A 16,234-nucleotide genomic window follows, 5' to 3' on the forward strand; every position below is an offset into this window, starting at 1 on the left:
GCAGTAATAAAAACTATTTTTTTCCCAAGACCATTAGTTCCCATTACACAGACACCACAAAGCCCCAAAAGATAAAATCAGCTGCAAAAAGTATTCACACTTCTCACTTATTCTGGAAGTTAATTTTGCAAACAGTTTTTGCCAATTGCCTTTTCAGAAATAATGCTGAATCTGGAACAGGAACATTATCCTTTACTTCCTTCCCCTTCACTTTCAATCCCCATCGAGCTCCTTCATTTGGAGATTGCTCAAAGCAAGTCATGAGCAATAAAAAGAGTATTGGAGTTAAATTGCTGCAAGAAATATTGCAGTAATGTGGATGCAGCTTAAGCATGCCAGAAGAGTATCCCTTGCAAAGGAAGTGCTAAAAGGTGTAAAAGGAAGCATTTGCATGCAATTTTGAAGCAAGGCTTTCTTTCTACTCTGAAGTATTCTTACCGCCACATAGATTTGTATGGTTTTCATTTTCTCCTTTTCAAATTGGAATAATTTTTGCATTTAGGAGTAAAATGGAGGGTAAAAACTCATTAATTTTTTTGACATAGCCCACTCTATGTGTACAGAAATCATGAATGTCTCCTATCAGTGAAAATTTTTAAAAATGTACTTTTATAAATGAGACTTTTCAAAGCACGTATGGGATCTACAAAGGCTGAGTCAGACTACTGGCAATAATAGGTGCTTTTAAAAAGAAACAAGACAATTTCCAACTCAAAGTTTCTTCAAACAGAAGAACTTTTTGTGGAATTAATTCCAACCATTGAGCAGCAGTACTAAATTACCAATTTGCACTATCCCCTCTTAAATATACTCCATATATATATCTAGTCCATTTATGGATTTTAATGCAAAAGATTGCTAATGTAAGATTCCTGTATGCATGGTATTTTGTATTTAATTTGATAATAATTAAAAATTCAGTATTGGGAACACTTTCTGGAACTAAAAGCATTAAGCCATGTCTTGTTTCTCTGAGGAGGCAAGAACTGCTTTTCTGACTCAAGAAAAGCTGTTGTGGATATTGGTCCATGGTGCATATTTAGGAAAAGGACATCAAACCCAAGATGGGTACAAAATTTTCTTTACCCTGGTAGAGTTTCCTCACTTCCAGTGCCCATAAATTTAGATACAAAATTTTCAGAACTGGAGATTTAACTGCAGTATTAAACTTAATCTTTATTCATGTACCCATCTCTATGACTTTGTAAAAGATTTTCCTATGTCTAATTATATTGATATCTTCAAGTCTCTGTGAAAGGCTTTCCACAACTTATGAGAATAGTGAAAATGTACTAATTTTGGCTGACTTTAGGCCCATGATCTGATAATTCTAACTGTATTTTCTTAAATTTGATATTTAATTATAGTACACTTCAGTCAGAATTTGTTAAATGTGCAAGAAAAGGTGTCTTTGCTGGTTTTAGACTTCCCAATCAGGTAGAAAATGAGAGATAGCAATTCATCTCTTTGACAGATATAAACAAAGAACTGGGGTTAGTATTTAATCTGCAAATGATATTATTTTGAATTTTGAAAGGAAAAACAATGCAGAGGAGGAGGAAAAATATAACTTTTGTGCAAAATTTCAATTATTTTATACAAAAAATTTGGAAGCAAAGGGTAACATCCAAATGTATTTCCCCAGTTCCTAAGTTCAGAAGGAAGAGCAGATAAGAATACCAAGATATGTTCCATTTTATATGCAGTGGTTAGAATATGGTGTTTGTGAGTGAAAGAGTCTGCTTGGGAGAATCAGTATCTCCCACATCACAGTCGCTTCAATAATTAATGTGCTTAGTTTGGTATTAATGGGTATTAGAACAGTGCATGAGGAAAGACAACAAAATGCCACTGACACTTTTTTAACATGCCTGAAAGAACAGAACACTTCACACACTAATATTGAAAATTGATATTTCACTCTTTTCCTGTAAAACAGGTAACTTTTATTTTATGAAGAATTTTGCAGGAAAGGATCACAGATTTCAAGTTTTCATTAAGATGTCATTTTCAGTGTGAAGTAATATGATAAATTAAATTTGAACATGATAAAACGTAGGTGCTAGAGTTTATCCTATGTCCTCTATAATATCATCCTTCTCAAGCAAACTATTATTAAGTCAAATGCTAAAATATGAGGCACCAAAAAAACTCCTTAAAATAAAAAATAAAGTTTAAGGAGAAAATGTGGTGCACCACAATTTTTGAATTTCTTCATTTTCAAAGATTAGAAGTCTGAGTGGCAAACAAAAAATCAAAACCTTTCATATTTTTGTTTTCAGAAATGTAGATAATACAACTCTCTGCACTTTTGAGAGACAAAAAACACCACTAACTGTTGATATTAATATATCTGGGAAACTAAGTTTAAACAGTCTTCAGCTGTAACATGAAATATTTGGACAGTGCTCGTAGACATGTGATTTTTGGGATTGTTCTCTCAAACAGCTGGAGTGATATTTAGGTTGTCCTTAGATCAGAAATGAAATCTTGAGTATGATAGTTTTTGGTGGGAGTCCTGCTATTTGACTCTACTGGTTGGAAGTTTTGTTGTTAAATCAAAAGGGTGGCTTTAGCGCATAAATTATTTCAGATTATACTTTATTTACAGAGTAATTCTGAAAAAAATAGAGAAGTGATTTTTAGTCATAGGTGCTATTTTTAGTTCTGTCTGTGGAACTTAGAAGAAAAAAGCTTATTAGTTATTCCTGAAAATATATCTGCTCGGTCTTTAGTAACAAGTGCATTCAATAAATGTCTGGACATGTGGAGTTTCCTGAGCTTGAAGTATAATCACAACAACTTAGTTAATGCAAGTTAAGATTTAAAGACTTAATGTAGGCTTAGAAATCCCATAATTGGAGATTATATTCCTTTTCTGTCAGTGAATTTATCCTGTTCATTGATTATTTTGTTATTTCTCTTGTGCTCATGGAGGTTCATCAAAATGAATATTTACTTGATAGTAGTTTCCCAATGTATTTTATTTTCAGATTAAAGCTTTTTATTGTAAGAATTGAACACAACATGCACCAAACTCCAACTCTGTCATTATTAACTTAGTTAAAGGTATACATTATAAATTCTGGAATATTAAATTGCACCATAAAAAATGGCATATAATCTTAAATTGCTGTATTCTCTCTTGCACATTTTTAGCTCTGTTATGCTGCCATTAGTCTTTGTAACATGCCCATTTCTTTCCATGGGACCATCAAACAAGCAAGGATTTTTCATATCATAAAGTTAATGGGAATTTTAAAGTGCTTGCAAAACTTTGCAGCCATCTTGATGTTTCTAAGAGTTTTGACTGCTGTTTGTATATTTACAATAGATACGAAGCATATCCACATTGTTGCTCTGCAAAATCTGACTAATTGAAATTCTGTAAAGTATCATTTTAAATGTTTAAGCTTTTAGATGTGCTTGAATGCGAACGATATCAGAATCTGCCACTTCTTTTTATTTTTTTTTTTTTTGTTTGTTTTGTTTTGTTTTGTTTTGTTTTCTTTTTTGTTGGTGTTTTGGTTTCAGTTTTGTGGTTTGTTTTTTTTGGTTTTTTTGGGGTTTTTTCCCTGTTTTATTTTAGAGGGTTTTTTGTGTTTTGTTTTTTGGTGGGGTTTTTTTGGGGGGGGAGTTGTTTTTTTGTGGGTGTTTTTTTTTTTGTTGTTGTTTTGGTTTTTTTGTAATACTGATGTCTTGTGCTTGTAAGGGTGTGTTTGACATGTTTTCTAAGAGAATAGACATTATTTTATCTGTGATTTATGTTGTAGAAAATTCTCAGACTCTCAACAGTGCCATCACACAACCACATACCTGCAGCAGGGCTCTCTGAATAGGTTGCTGCCTCATCAGCTATGCCAGCAGAAATGTTTATGTGATTTTTTCCTAATCCATTTTGATTCAAATATGATCGGCAAGTACAGAGTTGTTATTTAAATTCCCTAAACTAAAGCATCATATTTAATTGAAATGGATGAGGAGGAAACTCTAGGCACACCTCAGCTAGCAGACACCAGCCTGTGGTACTCTCCATAAGGACAGCATGGTACCGAATGTCACAGGGAGAGTAAGGTAAAAGGAACTTTCTCATCTGACATAGTTACTATCAGAAGGGGACACATCTATATTTTTGGGTTTTTTAGAATACATATAATGACACAGAAGAAGAAATTACAAATAACTTAGATTGTTGTATAAATCCCAGTTATAATCAAAATTGGAATGCTTTCTAAGATAATTTATCCTTAAAGGCTGCATTTAGCAAGACAGTATTTTCAAAATATGAGTAATATGACATAGCCATAGAATGACCTGACCAGATAAATCATGTGTACAAAAGCCAATAAAATAACCAAGAATACTTTTCTGCCCATGATTCAAAATTTTACTGATAAAGATGGGCAAAAATGAAGGATTCTGAGATAATTTGATCTTTAGTGCAGCATGAGAATTTTAGATAAGGCAGTAGATTCTTGTTATTTAATTATTGATGAGTATTGTGTAGCTGAGGTAAAGAAGTCACATTTAAAATAAACTTTTCTAGGTAATAAAAAAATTAAAAGTGAGGTTGGCCAATAAAATTGAAGAACTTCTTTTTCCCCATCTCTCCTGATAAGGGATATGAATCTACAAGAACCTCTACTTTACACTAGTACTGTCACTTTTATCTATTTATGGGTAAAAGGTATTTGGTTAAATTGAATATCTCTGTGCAAGAATTTCAAATATGTTTTCAAGAAAACTAATTATTTGGAAAATTATCACACTACAGGAATTATGTGTGTCAAATATTTCTTTTATTTTACATTTAGAAATATGAATAGAATCATTGGTGGTCATGTTTTTTTGTTTTTTTGTTTTTTTGGTTTTTTTTTTTGTGGGGGGAGTGGTTTGGAGGATTTGGGATTTTTTTCATAGAAAAACCCAGAAGGAATGTGTGTGAAATAATATTATATTTTCTGGGTGATATTTATCAGCATGGTTAAAATAATAGTAAACACTTTCCTTGCCAGTTTTTTATTTCTTCTGTTCACACTGTAACACATTTCCCGACGATGCTGGCTAGGGAGATGACTTTTGTTTACAGTCTAAAATAAACATACATACAAAAATACAAAATACAATCCAAATGCAGTGTTAGCCTTGAGACAATTTCTTCATTCTTCCTAGTTTTGTCTCTGATTTGCATTTTAATGTAACAAGTGATGCTTCCTGTCTTAATATTAAACTCAGAGCCTTTAGAAAAAATACAGAGTAATATAGGCTAAAAGGTCTTATCAAGTCTTTAGGCAAAGACTGCCAGCAGGTAAAAACACCACAGTAAGAGAACTAATTTCTTACCCCCTCCACACACCTTCATGAAAATTTCACCCCAGTAAAATTTTTCTGTGTTTTTAATGAGTTGTAGTTGTTTAAATTTGGTTTGTATCATACAGTGATTAGAATCCTATAACATTTATTCAATGCAAATTAAATTTCCTGACCTTATAAAGTAACTAAAGGCTTGAAGATAATGATCAGTCATAGAATTTTGGTTTGTTCTAATTCTGAATATTCTCATCTATCCCAATAATTTGAGTTCTTCTTTCACTTCATATTTTTCTTTAATGGATATTTACAGATACGATTCCAAACTACTAACTTAGGTAATAAGTGTCTTCTAAAATTAAGTCAACTAATATTGTAAAGGCTGAAAACCTTTTGATTTTCATCTGATTTTGATTTGGAGGGGGAGACTTTTGGTTGCTGTTTTGTTTTCTGTTAACTTGCTTTTAGAGTAAAAATGAATACATGTTCTTGTGAATATGGTGGAAATATTGTTGATTGTTGTGAAAATTGACCCTTAGAAAAAGTGATTTATATTATGCATGAGCATTTCAGAAAATAGCAATGAATGACCCAAGCCCAGGGACCTGGTGACAGGCTGTATAAGAGATGGAACTTTACTCAAGGTATTGTCACCATGGATGTGAAGTTGCTATATAGAAGTCCTTATTAAACATTTCTTAAAGATTCTCCCTAGAACACAAATCTGTCTAGTAAGAAAATCAGGAGGATTGCAGAGCCGCATGCCTTCCTCAAACGCTCAGTCCTCTAGTTTGTCGATATTATATGGCTGAGAAAGACAAAACATTCTGGTTTTCTCAACAAACTTGTAAATATATTTACTTTTTAACTTATCAAACTGTAATATTTGTTGATGGATCCTGTCTCTCAAAAATGACTGTTTTGTGTGGACAGTTTTATGGGGACTAAGAGTTTAATGTTGAGAATTTGTCTTTCTCTGCTTTTTTGTAGAGTTTTTATAACTGTTTTTATTTAATTTAGGGACAATGGAGGTCTGAATTCTAAGCCTCTACATCACACTTGTGAGATACACATGAAAGTGTGTGTTAGCTACATATGAAATTACTAAGTTAGAGACTTTAGGTCCTGATTTCCTTGGGACATTTGGTGCAGAGGAGTGTTGAGCTCATCTCATCAGTCGCACTCAGTGTTTTTGCTAGAAGTGAACAACGTACTGGGGAGGATGGGAAAAAATGATTATATGATTCTACCCCCACCCACATTCTCCCTCTCACCCACAACAGGAAACCGCCAATTAACACACTTTTAATTGCCAACAAGTAAATGCTGTACGTCTAGGATTTTGAACTTTTGGTGTTGTCAACTTAAGTACCAGCTGATTTATATTTATGAACTGTACTTTGAAGGAATACTGACTAGGGGCAGTGGTAAGGTTGCTCCTGAGCCCCTGGCCTAGAAAAGGGTACAAAGGTCCTGAAAAGGCAGTGATTTTCATCTAGCTGCTCAGTGCCCCATGAACTATTCTTGGCAGTATTCCTACTGGCTCATATGTCTGTAATGCTTGCTTTCACAGCTTATTTCACCTGTATTGGATCATGGATAAAAAAGCTGGGCTTATTCTCGATCTTTTGTTTTGAACCTTCGTCTATTATACTACTGTATTGGGGCATGGATGTCACACTATTAGGATTTTTTTTTCTGCTACTCATGTCTTAGATATACATTTAAAATCACAATTACAATAATCTTGGGAGTGATATTAAAAATGCATTTCAACTTCTATGTTTATGAATTGTATTCACTGTTAGAAAAAATGCAGTTTTAGAGGTAGTAAATGTGAAGTATTTAATAAATCAAACTGAATTCAGAAATAAAACTATTGTTTAAAGCAGTTATGAACACAACCCTCAAAAAAGTATTTTTTCAATTATGTTGGGCAGCATAGTTTACATTACTGTCAAGAACAAATCAGTGTACAGCAAAAAAGAAATATTAAAAATATATAAATTCTTCTCTGAGAGTTATAATTTCTCTAATACAAATATTATCTTAATACAGAGATACTACTTAAATCTTTACATGAAATAGAAGTATTTAAATTATTCATTTTGCACATTTTCATTGCAGGTTTACTGCCTTTTGGTCGACCTCAAAATTCCCATTGTACTAGATCCATTAAATGAAATTGCAGAGCACACAGTTGTTCTTCTACAGGTCTAATATGTGCTACAGAAAAAATGTGAGGGAAAACAGATAGAGTTGCACTGCAGATTCAGACTGAAGTCCTTGGGTTTTTTTGAGGGGATTCTTTTTTTATTTATTTGTTTTGGCAAACCTTACCTTTTTTTCCAGCAAGGTTTTTCATAAAATGTATAGCCCTAGCTATATTTACAGCTTATAGTGGCACCTTAGCTGTATTATGGAATCATCATTGCACTGGGAATCTGCACAAAACTTGATCTAATTCCTATAGTGCATAACCAATTGATTATGCATTTTCCTACTGATTCCCAAATTCAACTTGCACCAGAAAAATATGCACTGGAATGCAGGTTCCTTAAAGGGCAGCATAGATTCCTTTCTAAGAAATGTGGACATGAGAAAATTGCCCCTTCTTAAACATAAAAGGAATTTTACATAGGTCTTATGAGGGATTTGTGCAGTTTCCTTATGTTCAAACAGATAATGTGGTCACATTTCTCAAGTCAAAATCTAATTTAATTCAGAAAGAAACTGAAAGGAGAAGATCTTTCATAGCTTGGCATCTGGACCCTGTGATTACCTTCCAAAGACGAGGAGAAGCGGAATGAAGTCGTGCAAATTGAACTCTGCTTCAAAAAAAAGTATAAGCCATATTTTTGTCAAATAGAAATAAAACATTCTTAAAAGGAATTTTTGGGCCTCTCTTGGTGTTTTGTGAGTCCTTTTTCATGGTTACAGTAAAAAAAAAAAAAAAAAAAAAAAAAAAAAAAAAAAGGCAAGCAAAGTTATTTTTATTATATGTTTGACCAAGCAGAAAGTAATGGAATATGAAATGTGGAAAATAGTTATTTGGTATGCTTACCTTTATAATGACTTGCAGTAATGAGTTGTACTGGTAAGCACATAGCGCTTTGTAATGTCAGGTCAAATTTTAGAAGATTCATAAATTTGGTTTTAGTAATCAGAATCCGAGAATAATAATATTCAAGTTTAATTGTTTGGCTAGTTCTAATTCAGAAGGGAGCAGGAGATAGAAACTGTGGAAAGCTGATTTGGAATGGATTGTTCAAATTTTCTGGGGCATGCCCATATAGGTTTCTGAATATATGTACTTGTACATGTGACATGAGAGACCCAACCAGCGCAGCAGAATTGCATGCATTAATTGTGTTATCCATTATTGGGTGCATATGTATCCTGTTACTATTTGCTCATTCATCCTAGAGTCCTAAAGTGTAGCAAGTTCTTAGTTACTACTCATTACTGATTTTGTCTGCAGTGGCAGTTATTTGCTCTTTTCTGCCGCTGCTGTCCTTGTTCCTTTTTTTTGCTCTCTGCTACCCAATCCTAAAAAAGAAATGTTCACATCAAACTAATCCAATGTGACTGCTGATTTTTTAAGACAGGTTTTCAAGGTTCAAAATTCTTCCAACAACATATAGTTTTTTTTTAATTTAGTCAAGAGATATAATGTCCTATACACAACTTGGTGGCTATTTGCAAAATAGACTCACAGCTCAAATAAGGTTCTTATAATGGCAAATTTTTGTGAGGGTAGAACATCTTATTGGAAGGGAACAGATAAGCAGCAGGTTCTTTTGAAGAAGAGCCTAATTTTTTTACTAACTTTCCAAATCCTACTTTACTGAGACATTTTTTGAGAAGATAGTGTCTGATAGGAAACAGAGTCTGAATTCTCCATCATGTTTTACATAGGAGTTGCAATTCCCCTATTCTATTCTCTTATATTTCAAATTCAGTGACTGAACATTAAAATCACATTAGAAAAAATACTCTTTTCAAAATAATGCCTTTTGTGATTAAAGTAATTAGTAGTAGTTATATTTTGTTTCAAGTGTATCTTCTAGACTGAAAAACAAACAGTACTTTGCAGATAATCTTAATGGCGCATGGGTGACTAGAAAAAGAACAGTCCCTTCACAGCTCTTCTCTGATGCATCTGATTTACAGATGCTAAAGAAAGGCTCCTAAAATAAGTTTTATGAACTTTACCTTGAAATGTTTGAAGTCAAAGTTATTAATTAGAAACTTATATTTCAACTGATAAATGCTTTCTTTCCTCTCTTTTTTTCAGATCTATAATTTTTTTGCATACATTTTCTTGAATTGTTCTGATAAATCCACAGAAAGGCCTAAAGGTGAAAATGTGAAGAAACTTTTGCCATTCTACTTCTTTCCTTAACTTGTCTTCATTTGACCCATTTCTTTGATAAGAAATAATTTCTCTGCTTTGTTCATCCCAACATGTAAAGAAAGTATGAAGAGGTGGCTACCAGCTATTTGTTATGCAAGGAAGATAGACAGGAGGAGAGAGACTGTGGGACAGAAGATGTAAAAGCATCTTTGTTAGAAGAATTTTTCATCCCAAACGTGTGGAAAATGACAGTTGTGTTTCTGTGCTCCTGCCAGAATAATTCTGATGTAGGGGATGCATAATGAGATTCTCAGCTATAAATTGTATAATTATGCTGGCATTAGTAGGAAGACATCTGTTTATTGTTCCGTTTGTTTCCCGGTGTCATGTCTTTTTACATCATTTTAACACTAATTATGAACAAGGAGATGAGGCTTCACATGATCCATCAGTTAGCAAATACTTGGTAATATTTGAGTACCACTTTGATTCTCTAAATGTAAACAAGTTGGTCTGCTGCACCCAGCAACTCTTGGTATTTATAGCAAAGGTAATTTTGGCAAGGCCATTGCTGACGTGATGAAATAACTCAAAATTGAGTATACGGCCGTGAATCCTGCTATCCATAACCCCATTAATAAGTTGCAGCTCACTTTTTAGATTACTACTCCTGAAAAATTGTTTGGGATATCCTTTAAAATCATGAACGTGATCACGTCAGAGCATATCAATTGCAAATCTAGTGAAAATCTAGCGATTATTTATGATAGTAGGTGAAAAATTCAAATGGTTTTCCAATATTTAGCATGAAGATGACTCATGATAGTCTTCGGAAACCCTGTGGAAATGCATATGTAACTTCCTTTCTGTCACATAGGAGTGTCCTTGTCTAAGACATTCACTAGCAGTGTTCACAGTAAGGAGTGTTATCCCATATATCTACTGCATGCTTTCCTTGGTAATAGATTCCAGTAATGTTCATTATTATGCACCAATTTTATATGTTGCCTTAATGGTCAAGGCTGCTCAAACTTAGGTGCTCTCTTTCTTGCTACTTCCACCCAGGAAAATGAGAAGGACTAATACTTTGCAGTGTGCTTCAGAATTGAAAACCTCATTGGGTTAACAGGGTTACTGTTGCCAACCCAACTGTCAATCTCAGTCCCTTGGAACATCGGGTTTCACAGGTCAACCCACAGCTTGTTAAGCCATTTCAACAATCTAGAAGTAGTAGATGTTTAGTTAAAATCTTTAAAATCTTTATGCCGTGCAACTTTCATTACATTTTATCTGTTTCCCTACATTCCTTCTTAATATTACTGCCCTCTAACAGAATACATTGCTCTAAGAATGATTAGAAATACCCTTTACTCTCCCCACTGCAACCAATTGACCTCCAAACAGCAACAAGAGAGATCTGGAAAATAACCTCTCTCAAATTTAAACTCTTATTGTAAGTCTGAGTTCTTCCAGGAGCTAGGAGTCACAGTAAAAGGTCAGTGCATTGATACAGGGTATATTAGTGAACTGTACCTCACGTTAGCCCAAAACCTGTAGTGCTTGAGGTAAAAGGCGTGATAAAAAGGCTATGGAAACTTTCCTATCAGTATACTCGTTATGTGGGAAGGATGCTTTTGTGATGATACAGGGAATCAAAGTAGTTATTCACAGATTCATTTTTGGTCTAACAATCAATTAATGACCCCAGGTCACAGAACTCTATTTTTTAATACCTCCTTATCTCTAAGCAGCTTAGGATAGTGATGGCCTCTTGGTCTTTTCCTTCCTTCATTTTTTTCTTTTTTTTAAAGATGTCAAATGTCAAGGAAATTTATATTTGGGATTTGAAAAATCTCTGCATCTTACACAAGAACTGGCCTGCTTTGATTAATTTTGATATGTTTTCATTGACAACAGCATAAAAATTATTGCTTATAGCAATATGTCTAAAATGTTTTCAGCAACCTGGTAACTTGGCAAGTAATTTACCACTGGCATATTATTTAGAGTTGGAGTCCAGCAGAAGGTGTCAGCAAAAAAACACTTTGTTTAACATAAAATGTGAATTTTGGTTTTGGTTCAACATTGTACATTTATGCCCTTGCAAAATGTTATCATAACATCTGCTTATATTTCCATCCTATGACACTTACACTAGTTGAATTCTGAAGACATACAGGAATAAAAAATGAAAAATTTGGCTTGGCTAACGAGAAATTCAGTATGACCCCAAATTTAAACTCACTCTGCTTAATTGTCCAGAATGAGGGAAATCTATTCTTTATAATACCAATTTAACTTTTAGTTTTTAGTTGATATTAATGTTTGAAAAATCTTACCTACAGATTACCAGTGTTCCAAATTTGTAAATTAGTTCGTAGTTATGTATCCATCTGGAATTTTAAGGGTTACTTTTAACTGATTATTTTTATTTCTGAGATTTTCTTTGTGCATTTTTTCACAGCTATACATTTTTTTTCCTAAAGTGGAGGTGAGACATCATCTTCTAGATGACTTGTGAGAGGTGGCCAAGTAAGGTTTCTTTCTTCATTATAGCTTTCACTGTGGAGGTCCTTGTGAAAATATTTTTCTTCTCTGAATGGATAAAATTCATTAGTTAGGGGTTTAATTGAGAAGTTTTCTCTTAACATAGGTATTATCAATTCATAAAGTTGCAAATAATAATCTCAAACAATGGTAGTGCAATTAAAAGTAATTCCTGAAAGAAGGTAAAATCTCTACTTTTAGTATTAATTGTTTGTTCATTTTATGGAATTATTTCTGTTGACCTTGTCAACTGTTATATTAAAGTTCAAATAAGCACATATATGACAAAATGGCAAAATGAGAATTTTTACTGGATTTTGAAGTTCTTGTTTTTCCAGGCTTAAATTTGACACAGCAGTAAGGTTGTCTCATTTCAATATGACCTATAATGTATCAATTGCATTCTCTGAATCAGATCTTAATTTTACTTTGTCTGATAGCATCAGCTAATTATTTCTATGTAGTGTCGTTTTATCTGATAACAGCTTTGCTGACTAGAATTTTAAAAGCTTTGCCTTAAGAAGCAAACAACAGTGAGAGAACATCACTGTTTTCAATGATAATATAAAAACTTTCAACTTAAATTTTATGTCCGTCACTTCTAATTTTGTGTGTTGTCATCTCACAAGAATAAACATTATTTCACTCTGCTGTCTGGAATTCTGCTGGCTTAAAATACTTCTGCTATACTTCTGACTAGCCCTAAAGTTCAACTACAAGTTGTTATCCAGGATAGCTATAAAGTCACTAAGTATGTCCACTACATTGTTAAAGTTCCCTATCAAAAGTGAAAACATTACTTTTTATCCATTTTCATCTGAACGTAGACATTCCAAAATATCATTGTTATAATTTCCAGACACTGCATGCCAACTCCACCTGAAGCAAAGACTGGTCAGAAGAATGGGCATGAAGAATAGGGCTTTTTGAGGCTTGCTGCATTTAAATTGTTTACGCAGCTGCATGGTCAGTTGCCCCTACCTCATGAAAATGTTTATATTTCCCTTCTTTTACAGCTTAAAACAATAGTCTTGAGGATTAAATCAAATGTTCTTATATTTACCACTTTAGATTGGCCATATCTATCACATACCATTTTTCCAGGAATTCTTTGAGCTTCAAATTTGTTTTGTTTTTTTTTTTCAAAATACGGCTTATTTACGTTGATAACTTTGAGTAGCTGCAGTCTCTAACTCAAGGATTCTTGTTGCTGACATTTAAATTTGGTGAATAAAACACTTGAGTTGTGCTATGGCTGGAGTGCTGGGAGAAGTGAACAAGATAGATAGGCCAAAGACCTTTGAAAATGAGAACCAGACAATGAATTGAAGATGATATTTCACGGGCCACTTGAATACTAAGCAAGGGACAGATGTCTCTTATCCTACCTTGTTTAGCTTTGAAGACACACAGCCAGTCAAATGATTTTCCAGTCAATTAACACTGCCTCTTAATTGACTGTATTTTTCCTGCATACTTGGTGTAGGATGGATAGCTATATACATTTGGTCTGATGTGCCACAGTTGTTTCAGTGGCCTTGATGATAATGTCAACTTGCACAATGACAGTTGTTGATAGGGGATATGACCTTTTAAATATATAGCTATGTTTGACTATAATTCTAAATTTTAAGCAATAAAATTTACATTTATAGACTGAGAGGAACAGCGCATCAATATTTTTTTTAATTAACTTCTTTATAATAATTCTTTTTTTCTGTGTTCCCTTGAGTAATGCCTGCTCAATCCTACATCTATTGAGGCTCTTCACCCTGCAGGCAACTGTCACAGAGAAGAGAGACACATAACAGTTACATGCTAAATGATTGGATATATTCTTTTCAGGAGAAAAAGTCTCTTCCAAAGCAAATTGGGTCATGGATTATGTGATATGTTTTTATCTTTCCCCATGACTTTTTTAATTCAGGGACAAGTTTTTAGGAGACTTACCCTAGTGTTTTTAACCTGGAAATTCTTTTATATAATGAATGAATAAATACAAATCTCATGTTAATGGGTATATTGTGCCCTCTGTACATAATGTACCTATTGTATCTTCTGTTTGGAGCTAATTATTTAGAGTTCTTAACAACATTTCATGCTTTACAAAAAGCCAAATGAACAATTGCTGTAAAAATACTAAAGTCCTTAGAAGAAATGTATTATAAAAGACAGGCCTATCTAAAACCTTATTCATAGCACTAAAAGGTATTCATCAGTAAATTTGCTAAAAGTTTATACTTACTGATACAGTCCATCTAAATTCCTCACTTCATTTCCTAATAAAATGTAGGATGCCAGCTATCTAGCATTTCTGACATGTGACTGAAATACAGAATATATTTCCTGGAGCATTTTTATAAGAAAACTTTATAAAGTCTTTTTTTTTTCTTTAATTTCTAAATAAGATGTATTTATTACATCTGTATGCATTATAAGTATATTTACTTTTGAAAAAGGCAGTTAAACTACTGCTGAGAAGCTCTGAATGTCAAATATTAAAATTTCAACTTTATTTAACTCTTTGAAAGATAACCAAAAACAATAGGAGACTTAAAATGGATAAAGATTTTGATATTAAAAAAATCTGGTGGTATTTAATTTTATTCTTATAGCACACAAACCCTTGGCAATACTCGTTAAGTTGGAAACATTGCTCCTATACTTTTGTGTATGTCACTTGAAACCATTTAGGGTTCTAATTAGAAATCAGTAGAATGTACAAATAACCAGAAGAGTTTTGGGCATCCTTAGTAAAGGTCTCAATATTTTCGGATAGCTGAACTACACAAACTTTATTAAGATGAAGAAGAACAGAAAAACAGAGCTGCAGCAAATTCTTTGCCTTTCAAATACTGAAAATTATACCGTGAATGAATTGGCTTGTATGAAATTAATATTTATTTCAAAATACATGATGAAGTCTCTTTTGTCTTGTCCTCATCATTTATGAACGCTAAAGAAAATGTTCCATCATATATACTATGGGACAGCCTGTCTCTTTCAGTCTACTTAGAGCTTTGAGTCATATTTAAATAACAAATTTGAACTTGCATGACATGTAATTCTATCTTAAATAGGCTATAATATTTTAAACACATTTTCCAAAAGTCTTTATTACATATCATTGGAGCTCAAATATCATGCCTGAAAAGAGTTTTGGAAACTTTGACATTGTCATCTGACCAACCAAACCATGTTTGAAATTGTTATCACTACTTCATTTGTAAGTGAGCTCAAAGCTCAGTACAGACAACCTGACAGGCAGCTTCTTGGAAGTATTGTGTCTTAGTAACCTTAAACATGGCTTTTCCTTTTGAACACTTTAGTAGTTGAGATAAAGTGGAAGCATTTTGGCAGCCCTACAGCCTTTGATCCAGTCTGTGAGAAAAATAGTACTGAAATGCCCCTAGTCCTGAATTTCATAAACCATGCTAGGATGACAGTTATCTGTCCTTTCCCCCCTTTTCCCCTCCACAGTTAGTACAAGGGTTCCATTTGAAATGCAAACTTCATGAGGCAAACAAAAACACTAATCCTGAAGTGCGATAGAGATACAATACAGATAATAAAATAATATATTTTGCCTTACTTTCTATACTTGCTGCAGCGTGCTCATTCTCCTTGTAAAGTTCCTATATACAATTCAACAAATCTCGTGAAATTATTAGGAAAATACTTTAGTATTTCCTTTCACATTTCAGTAACCATTAATACCATGAAATTAATCCTAACTTTTAAACAACATGTTACCCAGAAAAGTGGTGGATTATTCAGGACTTGATTTGTCAGGGGTATCAATAATTTAATCTAAAACCCTACCTTCAACAGTTTAGAACAAATGTTCTCTGGAGCGCCCTTCTAACCGAGCATTTTCTGTGATCATATGATCTTCTCCATTCCCTTTTTTCTGTTTCCCATCACACCTAGTTTTGTTTCTCCCTCGTTCTAGCCCCAGCTTCATTGTTTCCTGAAGAGCTGTAGTTTTTATTTCCTCTGAAAACCTATGTTCAGTTGCAG

The sequence above is a fragment of the Sylvia atricapilla genome, chromosome 1 (assembly GCF_009819655.1).
Source record: "Sylvia atricapilla isolate bSylAtr1 chromosome 1, bSylAtr1.pri, whole genome shotgun sequence".
Classification (NCBI taxonomy): Eukaryota; Metazoa; Chordata; class Aves; order Passeriformes; family Sylviidae; genus Sylvia; species Sylvia atricapilla.